Genomic DNA, 20679 nt, shown 5'->3' with positions numbered 1-20679 from the left:
GGTCAGCGGAGATCAGCTGTGACATTTCGAAGAGATTTGCTCCTCCCCTAATGGGCTTAGTCATCAAAGAGTTTGCCAGGGGACAGGGCAGGGGCGAGACTGAATTTAAACTCTTACATATGTTTATTTAGGTAGTCCTGCAAGGCCCTGAACGGCGATAGCACTTGAGAGACCAGAGTGTCCAAGGTACGGGTTGTGAACTCCGCAGGTGATACCAACCAGCGTAACAAGACTTCTTTGAACATCCATGTCTCTAGAATCATAGAATGTGTTGGGTTGGAAGGGATCTTTAAAGGTCATCTAGTCCAACCCCCCTGCAGTGAGCAGCGACAGCTTTGACAGGATCAGAACTATGACTATGACCCACATTACAGCAGATGAAGTCCAGGAAACTGGGTGAGGTGGCACCAACTGGTCCCAGAGGATGCAGGAAAAGGCGACCCCCACTTTTGGCACATCTGCAAAGCCTGGGCTGTGCCTTTGGCGTGGTGTCTCCAGCCACAGCTGATCTCCGATGATTCAAAGGAAGGTGAGAAAGAAAAAAACAACAACAACAAAAAAGAGAAATAGCAAGCAACATCTGTCTGGCCAAATGAGCCTGGAGGAGTAAAATAAATAAATGAATTCCTTCCTTATGTCTGCAGGCAACCAGCTGAGGTCTAGGGGAATGAGATTGGACTGCAGCTACCGGCTTAATGAGGATCTCCGAGGCTGAGCAACAGATAACGCAGAATTTCCTGTTCTTGTCATGGCTGAGGGGAGGACGGGAGCCGGGGCACGGAGGTATGCCCTGCGCCATCCCACCCCGTTCCCTTTGAGCCTGGGCTTTGGATGTCCTCCCAGGAGCTGGATTAAAGCCTAGCTGTTCAAAAGTTATCTACTGCTAGGCTAACGATGTCACACGAGGAGGATCCACACCCTTGCCAGGTCCTCCAGCGTTCGGCTTCCCTCCCTGCTGGGAAATGGCACTGTATTTTGGGATTTATCTGACCTGAACTTCCAGGCATTGAATCTTGCCACGTCTTTGTCAAAGCCTGGGAAGTCCTCTGCAACCCAGGATATCTCCACGTTTAAGATGCCTAGACATCTTGTGATCTCTTAAGCAACTCTTAGCTAAACTGCCCGAGCTGAGCCGAGTTATGAGTTTTTCCAGCTCTCAGCCACGTGTCTGGCCTCCATTACAATGCTCCCTCGTGTCTCCCCTCCTTGCGGGGACACCAAGGCTTGGGGCACCGTCTCTGGGGGAACAGGCGATGAGAGAAGGCTGGTTGCACGCGGTCGAATCTTCAGCAGCTTTCTCGTCATCCCTGAGTCCTGCTTGGCCAGTCCCCAAAGCAGTGCTTCTGACGGATCGAGCAATTGGTGTTGAGCCCAAACCTACAGCATCCTACATTAACTGCCCGTGGTCCAGCAGGCGCGCTTACCCCACAGCTCTCCTGGAAGGGTCGTGTTGGTGCCCGCTGCCTCTTGAGTGGCTCATGGGGTTGCTGAAGAAGGGAGAGTTGTTTTTTCTGCCCGAGATGTCCCCACATCTCCTGGAAGAGCTCTGTAAATGCAGACTTTGGAATGCTCTGCACCAGAGCTCTCTGAGCCTCTATTTAAAATGTTGGGGGGGGGTGTTTTTTTCATATGGAGTCATGTAAATGTGGCTAAAAGAGGGGCAGAATGGTGGGTAGGAGAAGGAGCAAATGCAAATGGCCAGGGAAAGCCCGATTCCTGCTCCTGCTTGGATAAATATTCACTTCCTCCGTGGAAAGCGTCTTCAGTCCTCGCTGCAGTCGGTGCTTTCTGAGGTAATCTCTCATGCTGTAAGTGGTTGTAATTTGCATTCCTGGTCCCCAGAGGTGTTATCTTGCATTTGGTTGCGTCAGAATGCCTTTTTGCGCGGTAATGTACCTTGGTAGAGTAGATCAGGGGTGAGCAGCTTGTGGCCGCGGGACCACGTGTGGCTGAGCAGAGCAGCCCGTGTGTTCTGCCATTCCCTTCACCCACGTACGAGTGCTTATCCTCTTGGATCAGTGCTCAGCCATATGGATCAAGGGGCCCTCGATCGGGGTAGACTCTGTTGACACCTGATAGGCCAGGGTGACAAAAATATAGTTAGTGGCTCCATAATGGGCTGTGAATCCTGCCCCTTGTATCTGATCTCATTTAGCCTGCTCTGTAACCTGCCCTGTTCTCATCATTACTTACTGCGTGACCTCTCTTTCTGCTGTCTATAAATGCTCCCAGCAAAGAGTATCACTCCAGCAAATGGTGGATAAAACACCTGAATGATGTGGACAGAGAGCAGAGCATTGGCATTGATCTAAACTGCCCGGAGGTCCCTGCCCATCTGTGAGCAAAAGCTTTTTGTTGACGTTTTCAGACTAAGAAGTGAGGCCATAAAGTTTTCAGGATATCCCAGGCGATGGCAGAGCAATTCAGTCAGGCTCTCTTATCAGATTCTCTTTGTCTCGCTTATCTTTCCCTCCTCTCCTCCTTCTCCTTTAGGGTGGGAATTGCCTTCTCTAAAGGGTTGGTTACGCATTGCTACGATGGGCAGCTGCAGCCTTTAGCAGAGTAAGCAGATAGGAAGCTTAAAAATTCAGCTTCTTAATGAAACATCTGGCCTCCAGGTCCTCCCCAGCGCCAGGCCTGCGTGCCCTAGTGCCTTGGGGCCCACCGTCAGACTCCTCAGGATGGGAGAGACGTGTTTCTTGCCTGTCCTACGCACACAGCTGCCTTCTCCATGGAGGATTTCCAAGGTACCAGCCTCTGAAACGCTGCAGGCTGCTGCACCAGGCAGACGTCCATCACCTTGAGCCCACAGAGGGAGGTTAAGGGTAGGTCACTTCTTAAAAAGCCACTTTAACTAACTTTTTCTCAGCTGTGTGTGTGTTACCCCGAGGAACAGAATAGCTTTGGGTGCTCTGGCTGCAGTCCGGCCCTAGCCCTGCGAATCCCGTGCAGGTCAGTTAAGGTTAGTTAAGGTCAGGTCAGTTAAGGGCAGTGTGAGAGAGCAGAATCAAGCAGAAGGTCCCCTGCGAGCTGGGATGTCACCGGAGCGTGCAGGGTTTTGCACCATACTCAGGTTAATGCTTTGCAAATGCTATTGCCAGACAAACTCCAGTAATGTTTAAATTGGTTTAGACGGGGCGTGAGATCCTTAGGCCTTAGGAGCGGATGGAGCAGGATAGTGGAGTGCTCAGAAGATACATAGCTGCCTTGTTTCTGCTTCCCTCTGGGGTATTGTGTGAGTTAGAGTAGTCAGAGGGCTCCAACGGTTCGGAGTTTGAGGTACCTCGGTATCACCAAGCTGCAGGGTGCTGCGTGGGCTGCGACGGTACTCTGTGTCCTCCTGCAGACCTTCCCGCAGGCTCCCGGGTGCTGTGGCATGGCGCGGGCTGTGTCGGTGGTGCAGCTGCAGTGAGCAAGGTGTAGGACAGGGCTTGAAATGCCTTGGGAAGCTGGTCTGCCAAATGTGGCTTGGGTCTGAACGTCAATGGGGCTGTTGATGTCTCCCTGCCAAGAAGCATCAGTGGGAATGCAGCAGAGATCTCCCTCTTTTCCCTTCCATTTCTTCCACTCTGCTGCTCCTGTTAAGCTCTCTTCGCTGCGCTCATCCTAATGGTCCCTCTCTTGGTTTATGTCCTTCAAACTCTTCCCTTTAAACACTTAGTCATCACTTAGCTAAACTACTACATACAAATATAGCTCTTTTGATCTTCCTACATAAATCAATACCTCCTGCCCTTTAATCTTTGTAGTGGCTTTCTCTGAGCTCTCTCCAATTTACTATCTGTCTTTGAAAGCAAGTTGTCTTTTGGGCCTGATTCTCCGGAATTTCTGATCTCCCGAAGCCCCCAGTACCTGCCCACAGCAGGAATATGTGGTGGCTCCTTGCCACCTCCATTTATCTTCAGGTGATACAACGAGTGACCTACAGAGCATCTCTTGTCTCCTTGGACTCAGGTGGCTCTTCACAAGCAGCCTGTGCTGGAAGCGACCCGTGATGCAGCCCAAGCTCCTGTTCCCCAGGCAGGTCTTACAGGACACGCAAAGCCAAGGCACAAGCCAGCCTCAATGCCACTGTCCCATTTTTGGGGTGCAGGGCAGTTGTCCCCCTTGGGTTGTGGAAACGAATTTCTGCTGTAATTGGTGGCTGTAGGGATGAATCCCACGTTTCTGTGACAACGCAGCCAGTATGTGACATGGGCACCAGCAAGCCCAAGACAGGTGAAGGGAAATGAGGTGCAGGGAGCAGTTATTTGTCCCTTCAGCATGGGTAATGTGGGCACCCCCTCCTGGGCGAGACAGCTAACCCTGCCTGGCTGCCTCTGGGGCGTCTTCATCTGTGGTTGGTGGGTGGGAAGCTGGACGTGGGACACCCGTCCAAGGCACACGTGGGGCGAGAGGCACTTGTCATTGCCGCGGCGGGGAAGGATTGCCTCTTGTCAGCTGCTTGGCTGGAGCCGTGGGAGCACCAGGAGCGTCCTGCTGGTGTGCAGCGGGAGGGAGCCTTGATTTAACGCAGGTGTCAGACACTGAGCCCAGCGCACGCTTCATCCCAGGTGTTTGGCCTGTTGGTTACCTTACATTTGGTAAATAAAACTGTCAGTGAAATGGTCTTGAGCCACGTGACCATGGCTTTAGGGCAAGAATTAAGGCTCTCCATAGGGCTTGAAGAGGCCATTGTGCAATCCCACCTCCTCTCCTTGCCCCGACTGTCACCTCCAGTTACCCTGGAACCTTTCCACCCCTGGACTGGGAATGCTGGGAAAGTAATTTAAAGCCATTACAGTAAAAAGTCTTTCCCCACCCCCTTTCAAATTAAAGGTTTATAATAGCAATAAACCCCTTATTTTAGCATCTCGTTATGGGTCAAATAAAAGCTGGTCAGAGGATGAGACAGAGGATCTCACCCCTCTGCTCATGCCCACTGGATAAATGTAGTAGTGCCGCCATGGGCCGTAGAGCTTAATTAGTCACTATCCTCTGCTGCTCCTAAAAGGGGAAAAAAAAAAAAAAAAAAGAGAAAAAAACCTTTGCAAAGCCTAGGCAGGCTGTCTGTGTCATATTTCCTGTGTTCTTAGAGGTGTTAATGAATTCATTAATCACTTAATGGCAAGGAGGGTCTTTAGGGACCGGCATCACAATTTACTGCTCCCAGGAGGCAGGCGCTCTCTGTCACTGATCTAAAGTTTCAGCTCCGCTAATTTGTGCCAGCGGAGCCGCTGAGCTGCTGCCTGCCGTCCTCAGAGCGCTGGCGGACCTCCGAGCCTCGCGGCGCCGGGGAGCACGGCAGCGACACGCCGAGCGATGGGGTAAGGTCTCGCGATGAGTAATTGAAGCGTTCGGAGGCTGAACAGGGCGAAGGAAACATCTCCACACCGTCGCGGTTGCGTTGCTTTCATTTTAATTTTTTTTTTTTTTTTTTTTCCCCACTAGGACAGGCTTCCTGGAGAAACTACTGCAAAAGCTCCTCCTTGCCATAGACATGGGAGCGCGTCCTAAGCCTCGGAGGTTTCTTGCTGACTTATAGGAAATATAAGCTATGGCGGCGGGGCTGTATAATCTGGGCCTGGGACTGCGGGCTATGCCGTGAAATGAGTCTGTGAATCTTTTCTAATTGAAGAACGTCAGGGTGATGTATTTTGACTGAAACTGTCAGCTGAGACGTGAATTTGAATGTTTGCATCTCTGTTCCGCAGAAAATGTTGATTATTTCAGTCTCTCGCCCTTGTTGCGGGAGAGCGGCTGATGCCAAAGTTCCCTACAAAATGGCTCTTTTGGCTTATTTCTAATCACACGGCAGTTCAGGGAGAGGAAGACGTGAACAGAGCCCTCCTCTCTGCTAATTCCCTTCCACCAGCCTGTCATCACTTTGCAATTGCACCTTTTTAAAGGGTTTTTTGGTTTTTTTTTTTTTTCTCCCTGTTTTTCTGTTCTCCCATTTGACTTCTGCTCTGATTTCTCTTCCCATCTTTCCTCTCAGTCTGTTACTTTCCCAGATTGAGAGCCGCGGGAAGCAAAGTACGTAAGACGAGAGGTGGCGGGGCGGGCAGAGCCCATGGACCATGGCTGTCTGTATGCAGGTGGTTGTCCCCCATCCCTAGTACCCTCCTGGTGTTCCTTCCTCGCAGTCATGGTCTTTGCTCAACAGTTATCGCAGGGACGTGCAAGATGGAAGGCAGGGGAGAAGCTACACCTCAGCCTGAGAGAGAGGGAAAGAAAGCAGGAACATAAAACCACTTTGTCGTAGAAAACACAAAGGGAGGCAATTTCAATAAATGCCAGATGGTCAAAATTAACCAGAGACATGGAGAGCCCTACATGCCCAACTGTTTGCTTTGGCAGGGATCCTTCAGCTTTTTAAATGAGAGTCTCCCAGGCGCCCTCTTCTTCTCCTTGGCTTTCCTCATCCCCTTCACTCATCCTCTGGACCCCTCTTCTTACTCCACCCTTCTTCTTCTTCTTCTTCTCCCTTGGGTCTCTTTCCTGGCTTCCCATCTCCTACTGCTGCCCACGATCCACATTGCACCTCAGATGCTGCCTTATGCAAGAGCGCAGGTTGACCCACGCGTGGGAACCATCCTCCTTCCACCACGAAGAGGTGTCCCCATTCGATAGCAGCCCTGTTGAAGGTGGGACCTTGCTGCACGGCTGGGCAGAGGGCATGCATCCTGCTGGGGCATCGGGACGGTACCTGCACGGGCTGGCTGCAGGCGCAGGAAGACCACTGCAAGACAACCCCACAGAAACATTGGAGCACCCCAGTCCTGAGGTTGTCCTTCCCACGAGCAGTAGCTTCTTCCTCCCCTCCCTGGGCTCTTGGGTCAGCCTTTATTGTTTTGTTTTGGCTGGAAAGCCAGCAGGATCCCTTGCAAACAGAGGGCCCAGCACATGGCGCTCACCCCGGCGGAGCTGGGGGGGACCTGGCGTTGTTAAATCGGAGCCCCACCACATGACATGTCCCTCCAGACAATGCAATCAGGAGGGCCCTTGTACGCCGCAGGCGGAGAGATCCAGCTAACGACGGGCTCTTTTGTGCGTGCGTGTGCTCTCTGCATTTGAAACATTTATTATTCTAAATTGCCTTCTGCACATTTTACAATAATTACGACTAGTGTTTGCCTTGTTATCTCCACAGTTACTAACAAGAATGCCATCATTATTCCAGTCATTAGCAAAATGGATGTTGTTGTCCGGAGTTGCCGGCTGTGGGACTGCTTTCAGGAGGAGGCTCGTGCTCTCCAACCTTGCTCGCTCTGTCTTTCTTACAGAGGGATATTGTTGTTCTCAGTAGGGTTTAACCTGAGGGGGTGAAGGGGGAACAGAGATAGGTGGAGAAGAATTCATTTGAGGGAGTGCTGGTGGGTGTCGAGATTAGCAGCGGTGAGCTCTGGGAAGCTGCTAATGGCAGCATCAGTAGAAATTAGAGAAAAAGCAGCCATTTTGCCATGCTCCTTCTGCGTTTGGTGTTTCTTAGGTTTAGTTCTGGCACTACAGTCCGATACCTCTCCCTTTAAGGCCGTGTTGCTTGGATGTGAAGGGATGCTTTTGCTCTGACGATGGAGATGTGTGGATGAAGGGGTAAAGGCTGGAATTAAGCTGACAGCGCTCAGCTGCTGTAAGGTGAGTCCAGCGACATGCCGTCCCGTTTCCTGCCTGGCGGCACCCATTCTCATCAGCAGTTGGAAGCCCCAGCAAAGATTGTGGACGCCCTGGGTCTCCCATTGCCTGCCCGGTGGTACCCATCTCATCAGCAGCTGGAAGCCCCAGCAGAGATTCTGAACCCCCTGGGTCTCCCTTGATAAAGAAAGAAAAAAGACAGGTTGTGTAGGTTGTTTTTTTCAATAAGAGGGTTGTTTTTTTCCTCCTGTGGTCTCCCTCCCAAAATTTCACAACCCTGAAACATTTGGAAATCCGTTTAGATTTCCCTCATTTCAGGGGGAGGGGTACGGGAGGGAAATTGTACCCCCAAAAGATCCTGTTTTACCTCGAAGCCTTCTGTTTCACGTCCTAATGAAAACGGACTTTGTGTTTCATCTCGCACATACGTTTTTCTGCAAATCTTACAAAACTGTTTGCAGACGTGACCAAATGAAGCATTTTGTTTAAGTTGAGCAACAGGTTTCATTCAAACCTGAATGATTGTTTTTCTCATTTTAGCAAAAAAGGAATTAAAAAAAAAGTCATTTCTTAATTTTCCTTCAGTTTTTGAAATCTTGGGGGAACCAGAACTGTTAAATATCTGTCTCACCATGAGACTCCAGAGGGAAGGTCTTATTGGCTCGGAGTGTAAAGAGAATATGCACAAACAGAGAGGTGAATAACAAGTAAAATTTGTTTGTTTGTTTGTTTGTTTTTGTTTCCCCCAAATATCGATCTTTTGCACCACCGTGCGAGAATTGCCGCGTTCTCCCGTGATTCATTCTCACAAGGCTTGGTTTCTCAGTGTTTCAAACATCTTTGCAGGACAAACCGCATCCTTGGTACTTTTTAACTACAGAATCACATTGGTTATCCTTGTTTTTTATAGGAAGCTAAGGAAAAATTATTTATGGGCATATTTTCCTCCTTTCTAAATGCAAATTATTAATTCAAGGGAGGATGTGTAATTGTTTCCTGATACTAGGTATTTTTAGGTGTGCTCACATCTGAATGCTAGCAAGCAGGCCTTTTTCCACTACACTTTGGAAAGAAAAACAAATTTCAGTGGGATTGTATTTGTTGAATACTGATTAAAGTAACTAAACAGAGTTTAGAGTTTACACGGAAAATAAGGTATAAAATCTGACTTACTGAGTTAAGCTATTTCCTCTGTCTTAGAAGACTGTCTCCAGATTAAAGCGTAACTATGATAAAATACAACTCATAACCCAGATGATAAAATAATGTTCCTTATAATGAAAAAGGAATTTTTCATGTTCTACCAAACTTGGAATACAGTAGAAAAAGTAATATACACGTATAATGAATGACCCAAATCTGCTACAAAACAAGTCATCTGTGTGTATATCAAATTACCCCAATGCACAATATTTAAAAGTTATTAAGGGTCTCCTTCAAGTCTTGAGTAAAGTCAAAAGAGAAGCTGATCTGTGAGTTCTGTGGAAGTCGGCTTGCCCCTGGAGATGATTCCACAGAGAATAAATTAGGACAGTCTGGGTGATCCCATAGGCCAGATTCACAAAGGTGCCTAGTTCTTGGTCCAGACCTTCAAGTTCTTCTGGTTTGTGACATTTAGAGGGGAAGATCTTGTTCCTCGGGAGTTGTGGTTCCATCAAGAAAACCTGTCCTGCCTTGTTCCTCCTCTCCACCTTTCAATGTGTGTAACCTGAAGTGGGTTACCAAGCCTCATGGCTTGTTTTCAGCATGCTGTTGATACACAGCCCTCTGTGATTAACTCGTACCACCCCGATCCCACGGATCCCACAAGCACAGTGCCTAGACATCGGGCATCTGTTGGTGGCTGAAACTGAGATGAAGATGGTGACAATGTTGGGAGGTGGGGAGAAGAGGGAAACTGTGAGTTACATCTGCAGCTTTGAGGGCTAAGTGGTTGATGGGCTGCACCACAGAAAGGAGGATTGGTCAGAGTGAAGGCAGACAAAATGGAGTTTTGTGACCAAAAATATGCCTTTTCTTGTGCGCCTGAGCAGCCTTTTCTTCTGAGAAAGACCTTGCTGTTGCCCTGACTTTATTCTATTTTCTTTGGGCCATTTTAGTTCACTGGTACCTGGAGGCCACTGGAGAAGTGGACCTTGAGCAATATCCTCACAGAGGAGCAGGTTTACACTGACACCTTGCAATGTTGCATCTCTGTGAGACAAACTGAGGTACCTGTGTTGACTTTAAACCACCCATCTCCGTGCTTTTACCTTGCGGAGCTGTGATCTCCCACCGCAGCGTAGGGTTTGGAGTGAATCCTGATGCTAGTGAAGAGCAGGCAGGGAGCTGTGAGGATAAGGGAGGGCTGGTGGTCAGTTTATCATCATCTTAAGATGGTCAGCTGTTGCTGAGGGAAGCGTGCAGAGCTTCAGCCTTATCAAAAAGTCCTTCACCGCTTGGCCATTGGAGAAGAGGGCAACGGTTTGAGCTGTCGTAGGCTCAGGGCTGCTACAAGATGAGCTGCAATGCTCTAATGACGCATTTCAGTCTTCAGAAAGCTCTAATTGATCTTCAATCAATTGATCTTTGATGCAGTAAACCCAACCCCTGCATAGGAAAAATCTATCTATAAATCTGATAATCTGCCTTGGTTGATTACTTGAAAGGAGACGAAGCTACTGTTTGTTGGCAGCATTTATCTGTGCTAGGGGGCCTCCGCCGCTGTCCTGCATGTCCTCTGGCATGCAGTGTGTGGCCTGTGGCCTGGGGACATCTGAGCAGACTCTCTGGAGGAGGTTGACTTGGTGACTTCAGTGTCCTGTGCCAACCCAGGACCTTACTGCTCCCACTAAAGCACTGGTAATAGCGTTGCCGGTACCAGAGGCCGAGGTCCTGTCACACTGGACTCTCCATCCACCTCTGGTCAGGGACGATGCTAAGGAATTATGCTTAATTAAACAAGATAAAGAGGGCAAGAGAAGCAGAGGGATTAAAACCAGGGCTGAGTAGCAGGGAGTTGCCGTTGCTCTTGTTTATGCTGAGTCTCTCTGTGGGGGATGTTCTTCAGTTTGTCTCAGCACGCCGAGAGTCCTTTAAGTGAGAGGCTGTGGTTTACAGAGTCAACAGATTTAAGCAGGCTACGAATATTAATTATTAATTACTCTTGGAGAGTGCTATACATTAGATTGGTGAAGTAGTTAACAGCTCTGCCTCCTCCTCCCCGCAGACATGCTCTTGCTGTCAGAGCTCTCTCCCCAGCTAAGACCCCAGTGCTAGAATTAGGCCAGAAACTATTTTCCAGTCGAGTGGCTTTTAATGGGCTCTCCAGACTTGTTCTTTGCATCCTGTGAGTGACTAGATATGTAGAGAGGAGAGACAGTGGGATTGGTTCATACTCTAAGAAGTGTTAGGGTTTTAACTAAGCGGGGCTTGGTGCTGCTGGAGGTTGTCTCTCGTTCTCCAGAAGTGCCCACTAATTATCCACAACACAGGGCAGGGCTCTGCTCTGGAGAAGCCCATCTGCAGGACCCCTGAAGGAAGTTGTATTTCCAATGCGAGGCACAGTGGTGGTCTTTTTTGGATCATCTCTTGTTGAGAGAGCGTCTTACCAGCGGCCCAGCACGTTTCTGGGAGTCCCTTGTCTGCCTCAGCTATGGCAGAATGAATGAAGTGGTGTTTTGTGTAATGAGCGTGATGGTTTGTAGACGGTGGCACATCCCGGCTCTCTGCAGGTGTTGAGAAGGTGTTTGAGTGTCACTGATGGCTTTTAAAGCCATTGAGGTACTGCTTCCTTCCCGAGATGTTCCTCTCTGTGTGACGCAGCGTGTCTTGGTAGGGGGACGTGCTCCGTTGCGGTCATCCACACCTTCTTGTGATCTGAAGTTTTGCCCACATGGAGGGACTTGCCATGGGAGAGGAGTGCCACGAGGGAAGGCACTTTGGGGTGACGTTGGTGGGGTCTTCTGCTGAGCAAAGCCAGCTATAGAGGTAAGTCTTGAGTCGGAGCTGGTGTCTTACAGCAAGACACTCAAAAAAAAAAAAAAAAAAAACCACTCCAAAATTAGAAGTAAGCCAACAGCAAGCTTCGAGTCCTCCCTGGTGGCCTGCTGGCGTGCTCCATAGCCACATGAGGAGCTCAGCCCTGCTTTCCAGCCGGTTCTCCCTCCCTTCCTGCACCCCCGCTTCAGCCAGGCATTGCAGAGCTGTGGCCCGGCCACGGAGCTGGAGACTGAGCAAAGCTCTGCCGGTGGGACCCAAGCAAAGGAGTTCCCTGAGCAAAGGATGAGCCGCGAGCTGCCCATTGACTCCAGCTCTCGAACCGGCCGGGCTCCTGGGATGAGTCTCATGGAATGGTAATTTGGGATAAAGCACAGTCCTAATTATGGGAATCACTCAAGCAGCAACATAAAGGGCAGCAGAGAGGAGGCTTGGGAGCTCCTTCTGCAAGAGGAAGGAATATTGTGATCTGTTAGCAGCTGACTTGTTTCCAAACACCTAGCACGCTCTGTGCGTGCGCTGTATTAAATAGCCTGCGGAATTTAATTCCTCTGGGAAAAAACCCAAAACAAAACAACCTCCCCACCCCCAAAAGGGCAGCGATGTTGTAATTGGGCTGTGACAAAGCTGGATGCCTCCCCATTGGGGAAGGGTTGTTTGTAATTCTGCGTTGTGAGAGAGGGATGCGGTGCAGTCCTCCGTCTCGGCAGACAGTTTGGCAGGGAAAGTCACAGCTGGGTGATTCCAGCTCCCCCAAGCCGGGGCTTTTAGAGTGAAAATGCTGACAGATCTGCAGCAATCGCGGGCAGGACTCTCATAATTTATTTTTAATGCCGTGCTGTCTTTAACTGTGCAATTTCCTCCAGGGTGTTTGCTTTGAGATTGCGAGATAATTACATCTCAGAAACCAGGCTAATTACAGTTAACAGCCTGAAAAAGTGAAGGCCCCCATTTCCCTCCTTGCCCCCCACCCAGGTTTTTCCACCAGCATTCCTCGCGGCCGCCCCTTCCCATCGCGGCAGCCCCGGCGAGGAAGTCAGTTTGGCAGGGCGCTGGGACGTTCCCTTCCCGTCCTCGCCCCGCGGAGGTGACGCCCCATTGATTTGTGTTGGGTGGGGACGTGGCAGCCCCTGCCAGGGCTGCGATGGAGAGCTCGATAGCGGGAAGGTCACCGCTGGTGTGGAGGGGAGGAGAAGAGGGTGCTGGTGGGTGGGGAGAGCGGGTAGAGGTTGGTGCCTGGTCAGTCCGTCAGTGCCCTCTGTTGGGTGGACCAGCCTGCTCAGCCACGGGCATCCCTGAAGAAGGACGCTTCCTTGAGCCAAGTGGGGAAAAATCCTGAATTTTCCAAGCCTCACCATACCAGATCTAGGCGCATCACCGCACGTATAAGCAGTTAGCTGGGGAGCACGTTGTCTCCCTCCAGCCATCATACCTTATTCCATCTATTCCCATTATCACCTTCCATTACTCCTAGGTGCACCGGGCATGAGCTGGGTGTTGGGATGCCCTTGGGCTGGGATTGAGGTGGGGATCTCACAGCCAGGTCTGCCACTGCCTCCCCCTGGACCACACGGAAAAATGCTTCTCCCTCCTGCCCCTACGCTATTTTTTCTCTGTATAACATAGTCATTTATTTTGGGGCGGGGTTGTAATTGCAGTGAACTGTGGCTTTTGCAGGATAGTTAATACTTTTATTAGTCCAAATGGGAAAAGGAAAAAAAAAAGAAAAAATTCAACCCAAAGCTGACAAGCGTGTGGGCTTGGAGTCTCGTGAGACAAGAGCAGACTTTGCATCCAAGACGTGTCCTTGTTTCTGTCTCTATCAGCTGGTCTAATAAAAGCTCCTAATGTTTCCTACAGGCCTTGCTGCCTTTAATTTCTGAGTTTGGTATGGGACCGGGGGCCCACTCGGCTGTCAGAAACATGAAGGGGTGGGAGGGATGCTAATTTTGATGGGAACGCAGTGAGGCAGAGCAGTCAGGGCTCCCTAGGGAATAGGGATGTGCTTTTCCCAGAAGCCCAGAGGTGGGCCAGGTCCTCATGGTGTTTCTGCAGGGCTTGGCTCTCCTGGCTGCAGTACGGCTCCAGCGCACGAACTGCAACGCTCGCCGCAGCCCATGCTCCTTTGGAAATAACCCCGAAAGCTTAAAAGGCTCCTCCCGCCTTGAGCGTCGCCTCGCTCTATCACAATGTGGTTGCCAGGCTCCGCAGAGAATGACAGCAAAGAGCTTCAAAGCGATGCAAAACTCCCCCTCATCCTCCGGCAGCCTCGGATGCTGCCTGGCAGCGTACGCGTACTCTTGCTCTTCATGTTTTTACACGATCTGGAAGGTTGGCCCCTAATTCTTGCAGTCTTGAAAAAGAATTCATTTTCTCTTCTGGGATTCCAGTTCGGGGATTAATTTAATGATTTTTTTTTTCCTTTCCCATTGTTTGTTTTTAATGATTAAGGTGATAGTTATAAATTGTTAACAAGTTCTGGTGGAAATGTGATCCCTGGGAACTTTTTTTTTTTATGCTGAATAAAATAACAGTGAGATTGATTTAGCAAAGCCGGTTGGGTTGCTGTGTCTTCAAAGATTATCTTGGTTCTGCATGAAGGGCCAGATTTTCAAGAAGTATTTAGGCCTAACCGAAATCAGGTGCTTAAGCACCTTCAAAATAAGAGAAGCTTCTGTGTAGGGAGTGATAATATTGTGTGTTAAATCAGGCAGTGTATTAGACCTTACTTTTTTGTCTGGGTAATTTTTTTCAGGCGGATCGTTTCCTGTGGCAAACCGCTGAGCTGGCACAGAGCGATTATTTTGCGGGAAAAAAACCCAAACCAAACCAAAACAAAAAACCCCCAGACCCCAACACGTTTGTCTGCTGGAAATGGCCCGTTTTCCTAGAGGTCACCAGGGCTTGCAAGGGCTGATGGTGACATCTCGGCCGGTGACATCTCCGTGGGGCGCGTGGTGGCGCGGTATTTCAGTATGACCCGGTATAGGGCCCATGACTTGGGGCAGAGCTTGGCGGGGGAGGGGCGGTTGCCGTGGCTCGTTTTGCTTCGTTCTCCTTCTTCTGCTTCGTGTTTGCCGAGCTACAAAGCATTTACTCCCAGCAATTATTCTGATGAGGCAGGGGGTTATTTGAAAGCTGCCAGCGGAGGTTTCTGGGGAAATGTCTTCAAAGGATGATCTTCTTCCGATGGAGGGTGTAATTGTTTAATGATTTTCTGTATGGATTTCCGCGTGGGCTGCTGCAGGACAGCCAGAGCTGGTCCGTCGGCAGAGAGCTTCTGCTCGTGCTTCGCCTTCTCCTCTCCCGGCGGCCCATGGCTGGTCAGCTGCCTTTTATGCATTATCGTAGTCTTTCAGTTTTTATTTTGCTTGGTTTTTACGGCTCTATGTCTAATTAAATCAGTTGATCGCGCACAACTGTGTTGTGTCTCCCAACGCACCTTGCCAACACACCCCCTTGGTTTCCACAGCTGCAGTAACAGCAGAAACAAGGTTGGGGAAGGACCTCCGAGCCACCAAGTCCCCTTCCCTGCTACTGCAGATGATGGAGCACCTCGTCCCTGTCCTAGGCTGGAGAAAAAACCCTGCGTATTGCCTCCCCTAATTGTTTGGACAGCCAGAAGCCTTATTCTAGTTTCTCACCTAAATTTATTCATGGGTGGTTTATGACCTTTTGCTGATGTTGTCCTTTCACCTTAAATAGCACTTTCTTTTCCTTCATGTTAAACCTCCTGATACACGGAGAGAGAACAATTTTATCACCTCTCCACCTTCATTTTGTTAGACTAACGAGTCAGGCTCTCCTAGCAGCTCTCTTGTAAAAAGGCCACCTTGGCTGTGATGGTCCGGAGAGCTTTCCTCTGAGCCAGTTCCATCCTTGGCCCCAGTTTTGGGTGACAAGGATTGCGCAGGGCTTCGCACAGGGTCTCACCAGCCTGTGTACTCTTTGCCCACCTGAAGCATGTGCAGATGTTTAGGAAGCCTCAGTGTTTACGCGGAGTTCCTGCAATGTGCAAGGCCACTGCGCTTGAGGAATGGGATTTTAAAAGGTTTGATCCCTTTCTCAATGAAGTCACAGCTGAAATTCCCATCGATTGCTAAGGTGTGTGTACAGGACTTAATAAGTCTCTCCGCTCAGTGACAGAAGTGGAGAACTCCTCTTGACATGATAAACCACGTGCCAAAGGCGTTGCTGTGACTGATGGAGAGCTGAGGGGTGTGGGAGCTCAAAGCAGGTGGTGGCAGTGTGGGGCCAGGGATGGGTCCCCTCCTTCTGCCCCCTTTGCTTTGCTCAAGGAGTGAGTAGCACTTAAATATTCTTAAATCATTTTTTTTTTAAAAAAATAAGAAAAATTGTACCCTTGGCTCCCTGATGGATGGTAGCAGAGCTTGTGCAAGGCTGAGAAGGACTCCAGAGGCCTGGATCCTGAGCAAGCTGAGAGATTTTGGACACACTGTGGTCTGTGTCTGACATTTTTGGGTCCTTTTACGCGTGTGGGAAGGCAGGGGGCGGGTAATAAGGAGAGGCACAGGAGGATGCTCCTTCCCAGCCATGGCACGTGGTGTTGGGAACAGTGGTTGCGTCCCGAGGCTGGCCAGAGATCAACCAGAGATCCTGTCTGATGGAAACCAAATCCTTCTGTTTCCTGCTCTAAGCCCCGTAACACAAAGCAGATGTAAAGGTCCAGCTGAGACCAGGAAGTCTTTTGTGTGCGAGGTGGAGGCAAAAGTCCTCTGCGTGTTGCCAGCTGGAGGAGCCCGTGCGAGGGGAAAATCACAGAATCACAGGATGGTCGGGGTTGGAAGGGACCTCTCGAGACCATCCCGTCCAACCCCCTGCCAGAGCAGGGTCACCCAGAGCAGGTTGCACAGGAGCGTGTCCAGGCAGGTTTGGAATATCATAGAATCATAGAATGTGTTGGGTTGGAAGGGACCTCTAAAGGCCATCTAGTCCAACCCCCCTGCAGTCAGCAGGGACATCTTCAACTAGATCAGGTTGCTCAGAGCCTCATCAAGCCTGGCCTTGAATGTCTTCAGGGATGGGGCCTCCACCACCTCTCTGGGCAACCTGGGCCAGTGTCTCACCACCCTCAGTGTAAAGAACTTCATCCTAATGTCTCATCTAAACCTGCCCTCCTCTAGTTTAAAACCATTGCCCCTTATCCTATCGCTACATGCCCTTGCAAACAACCCCTCCCCAGCTTTCCTGGAGCCCCTTCAGAGACTGGAAGGCTGCTATAAGGTCTCCCCGGAGCCTTCTCTTCTCTAGGCTGAATCCCTCCAACTCTCTCAGCCTGTCTTTGTAGGAGAGGCGCTCCAGCCCGTGGATCATCTTCGTGGCCCCCATATCTCCATAAGAGACTCCACCACCTCTCTGGGCATCCTGTGCCAAGGCTCTGCCACCCTCAAAGTAAAGTTTTATCTCGTGTTGAGACAGAATTTCCCCTGTTCCGGTTTGTGCCCATCACCCCTTGTCCCATCACTGGGCACCACTGAGAAGAGCCTGGCCCCAAACCAGGTACCTCTGGGGCAGGAGGGACCTGGCTCTGCGGGGGAAGGGGCAACCGCGCCTGCTGTAATGTATGACCTGACTTTCTGGAGTGCTCCCAGGTTCAGTAATGCCTGTGGCATCACCCACGTCCTCCACAGGGTGAGGGGGATGCCGTGCCTGGTTCTGCCATGCCTCCGGCCCCGCGCCGCAGAGGTCCCTTCTGCCGGCAGCTGCCTCCTGTGCCGCGGCGCTGCGAGTTGCTAAACAAAGCAAGGGAAAATCAGGCGCAAGCTGTGCAATTTGCAGACGATCTGTGTACCTGCTAGCTCGTAACAGATGTTTTCCTTCGCGTGACCGTTTGTGAGCTGCTTCCTTGTCACAGTCTGTAGTAGCTGTAACACTCGGGAGTGAGTGATACCTTACACCTGCACCCAGCAGCCTTCCTGCCTGTAAACCTGCTCTGCAACTCCAGACATCTCCCGTTGCACAGAGTTTTACATCCAGGCCGTCAAAAAAATAAGTCTGCGTAATATTTTTGATGTTGATATTTTATTTTTGCTCCAGGCTTTTAGGAAAAAAATCGAGATGAAAAATAGAAGAGGGGGAATTGCAGGCGCTGGCTGGGATCTGCGTAACTCCCTGTCCTCTCCGAGGGGTGGCCAGGAGTGGGTGTCGCGAAGGGAGGTGCGACAGAAGGCAGATCTGCCCCGTGTTAGCCCGGCTCCTCGTCTCCGGTGGCTGGAGGTTGCCTGCAATATTAATATCGCTTTCAGCAGAGATGTTGGTATTTAGCTGTTGTAACTCCAGCTATTCTTGTTAGCCGCGTACGTGCCTGCTTCCTCTCTGAAATGTCACAAATTCTTGGCCACGGCAACTTCCCGTGGAAGTTGGCTCCAGGGTTTAACGATGCATTGTGCGGACCCCGCGTTTCCTTCGGCAGGGCTGTGCCAGGGGTCTGGGACCGCGACAAGAGGGTGGCTTCTGAGCAGCTGAACATCAGCACAGTGTAACCTAGCGCTGGCTCGGCTTGTGCTTGGCTTTTCAGACAGGTCCCTAACGGATAAAAGGAGTGCAATTCCTTATCTCCCGGTCAAGTTGGCAGATGTGTGGGAATGGGATATTTTCGTTTGGGTTACCTCCAAGGGGAAAAGCCGGGGCGGGGGGGGTCTGCCTCAGAAAGGCTGTTGACCTTTCCTGACTCCTTGTGAGGACCACCAGGCTGGTACTGCAGATAAATGGGCAGCAAAGCTTGAAATGAGCCAGGAAGACTCTTTGCGAATTTTGCAGAGAACCTTTGCCCTGGTATATGTCACTTTCCTGGATAACCAAGGTCTTTCAGGAGCTCAGGACTTGAGCGCCCGGGGACGGAGGGGTGGGTGCACCTTTGCGATGGGAAAAGGATGCTCTGGCTGGGAAACCAGCGCTGGGATGCCGTAACTGTGTCAGCATGTGCCCAGAAACGCCTTCTTCCTCCACTCCAGAGGTTGGATAATGCTAAACCGCAGGAATGACTCTTGGAAATTGGCTCCTGCACTCGTTTTTGCACCAAATTCCCACGTGGGAATCCTCTGCGGGAGCCGGGATTCCCCAGGGGCGCTGCCGGAGCGCGCTGCAGTCTGTCGGGAACGGCTGCTTGCCATCTGCCGCGGAGATGGGCAGCAGGGAGCAGGGGAGCGTGGCGGGTTTTAGTGAGGTACCTTCAGGCACAGCATCCTCCGGTATAGCTCTGTCCAGACCAGCAGGATCGGGCCTCTTGCAGCAGCTGAGCTGAGAAGAGAATATAAATTTCTTTGCTACATACAATGGAGGAGAAACCTCTGTTGTGTGGCCAAGGTTTGTCATGTTGCCTGCCAGCCCCTGGGCTCAGTGGGGGCTCTTGGAAAGAAGTTGGGCAAAATGGGAAACGTGGGTATGGGCAGTTGGGTGCATCCTTGTGTACCCTGTGCTTCGCCTCAGGGTGTGAACCCATCCGCTGCCATGGGAAACGCAGGGAGAGTTTCTTGGGGAGGGGAAGGGGTGGGTGACGACGTGGGTTTGGAGGTGACGGTTGGGCCAGGGTGAGGAGCCATGCTGACGGTGGGGATGCGTGGGGTGGCAGGAGCTGCAGGGGGTCTCGCTTAAGGCGTCCATGCTTTGGAGATAACCGGCTTTCAAGGCAGGACAAAGGAGGAGGGGGAATGGGCAGGCAAAGAGTATCCCATGTCATGGATGAGAGGCAAACAGGCATTTTTCCGCGTGTAGCTTCAAAAACCTGGGGCGAAATAGAAGGCAAAAAATTTCCTCTAAACAAGGGGATTGTCCCATTCTGCTCAGATCTATTCTTACTTGAAGGGACCCAAAGTAACAAGCGCTCGTTAAATTTGAAATCTGGGACAAGGTCAGAAAAAAGGTGGGGGGGTGCTTGGCCTTGGGATGCTAGCTCTTCCAGCGTGATCCCCTTGTGACCCACTTCTGCTCTGTGTGCAGGGGGAAATTTTTCTTCCCTTCCCACTCCTGTTGTCAGATTCATGCCCGGCTAACCGACAAATCCATCTCTTCAGAGATCAATTACAGTGTCTGGCTGCGAAGCCTGGAAATCCAATTAACTCCCAATTTTTTATTTTTTTTTCTGGTTTAAAAAAAAAAAAAGTGAGCAGGGGGGGAGAGAGAGAGAGAGAGAGACAAAGAGAGAGAAACACATTGAAGTGGGAGCATAAATCACCTCGAAAACATTCCAAACATTAAAATAAACAAGGATGAATTTCAACTTCATTTGTCTCTTTTTGAGACTCTGTCACTGACATATTTTATTGCTCTGTCTGAGCCTCATTTTTTGTCTTTGCGGGTGTTTGGAGTCAGTCGCTCTCTCGGGAGCGGAGCCCCAGGGCCGGACGCCTCCTGCAGCGATGCCAGGATGCGCTGCCCACGCAGGGCATCCTTGCTTCTGCGGGGCTGTGGTCCGCTCACCTGAGGCTGCGAGGGGTTAAAACTGTCTCCATCCCATAGGGCATTTAGGGACTGATGAAAAGGGATGCTCAGCTCTGCCTGGGTCTGAATGGGCTGGTGGTTTGGGTGAGGAGCGTGACCTGCTGGACTTCCTAGGAGGAAATAACTCTGCTTCTCAGTCAGAGACTTCTGACTTTTTGCAGCCACCCAGAAACGGCTGTTCAAATTGCACCTCTCCATCTCAACCTCGTGTCCTTGATCTTTTAGGGGACTTATTCCGTTTGACCAACTCCGCCATGTCCTCAGGCCTCCTGATGGCTTAAAGGAGACTCTTCTCCACTAGGGATGGTGCCTGTGCGGAAACACACGGAGTCCGTTGAAGTGCCTGAAGGTGAGCAGGGCCCAGGTGTGTCTCAGGCTGATATCACAGAGATATTAAGAGAAGGACGGGGAAATATTGCAAGAAATTAAAGGGAAAGAAAAAGGGACTGACATATTTGTGATGCTTTTGGCTTTGGGAACTGGCCAACCAAGGTCTAGCAAGCCATCAGTGACACAACCCCTTATCAAAACAAGGGGGTTTGAATAGTACTGGAGTCAGAAGAAACCTGAGTAAGAGTTTTTTCTGTCTCTCAAATGCCCGCTATTTGGCTGAAGACATTTTAGGGT

At 50.5% G+C, this 20679-nt stretch overlaps 1 long non-coding RNA gene across 1 annotated transcript; it reads left to right on the top strand.

Moving 5' to 3' along the window:
• Positions 1-662: 662 nt before the first annotated feature.
• Positions 663-20401, top strand: LOC134517406 (uncharacterized). Its single transcript, XR_010071621.1, has 3 exons — positions 663-783; positions 2619-2825; positions 20278-20401. It is a non-coding gene; the product is annotated as an uncharacterized LOC134517406 (long non-coding RNA).
• The last annotated feature ends 278 nt before the right edge of the window (positions 20402-20679 follow it).

Source organism: Chroicocephalus ridibundus, chromosome 6 (assembly GCF_963924245.1).
Source record: "Chroicocephalus ridibundus chromosome 6, bChrRid1.1, whole genome shotgun sequence".
NCBI classification, from domain to species: Eukaryota; Metazoa; Chordata; class Aves; order Charadriiformes; family Laridae; genus Chroicocephalus; species Chroicocephalus ridibundus.
Note: the sequence above shows the minus strand (reverse complement) of the source record. Positions and strands in the feature narration are given on the sequence as shown.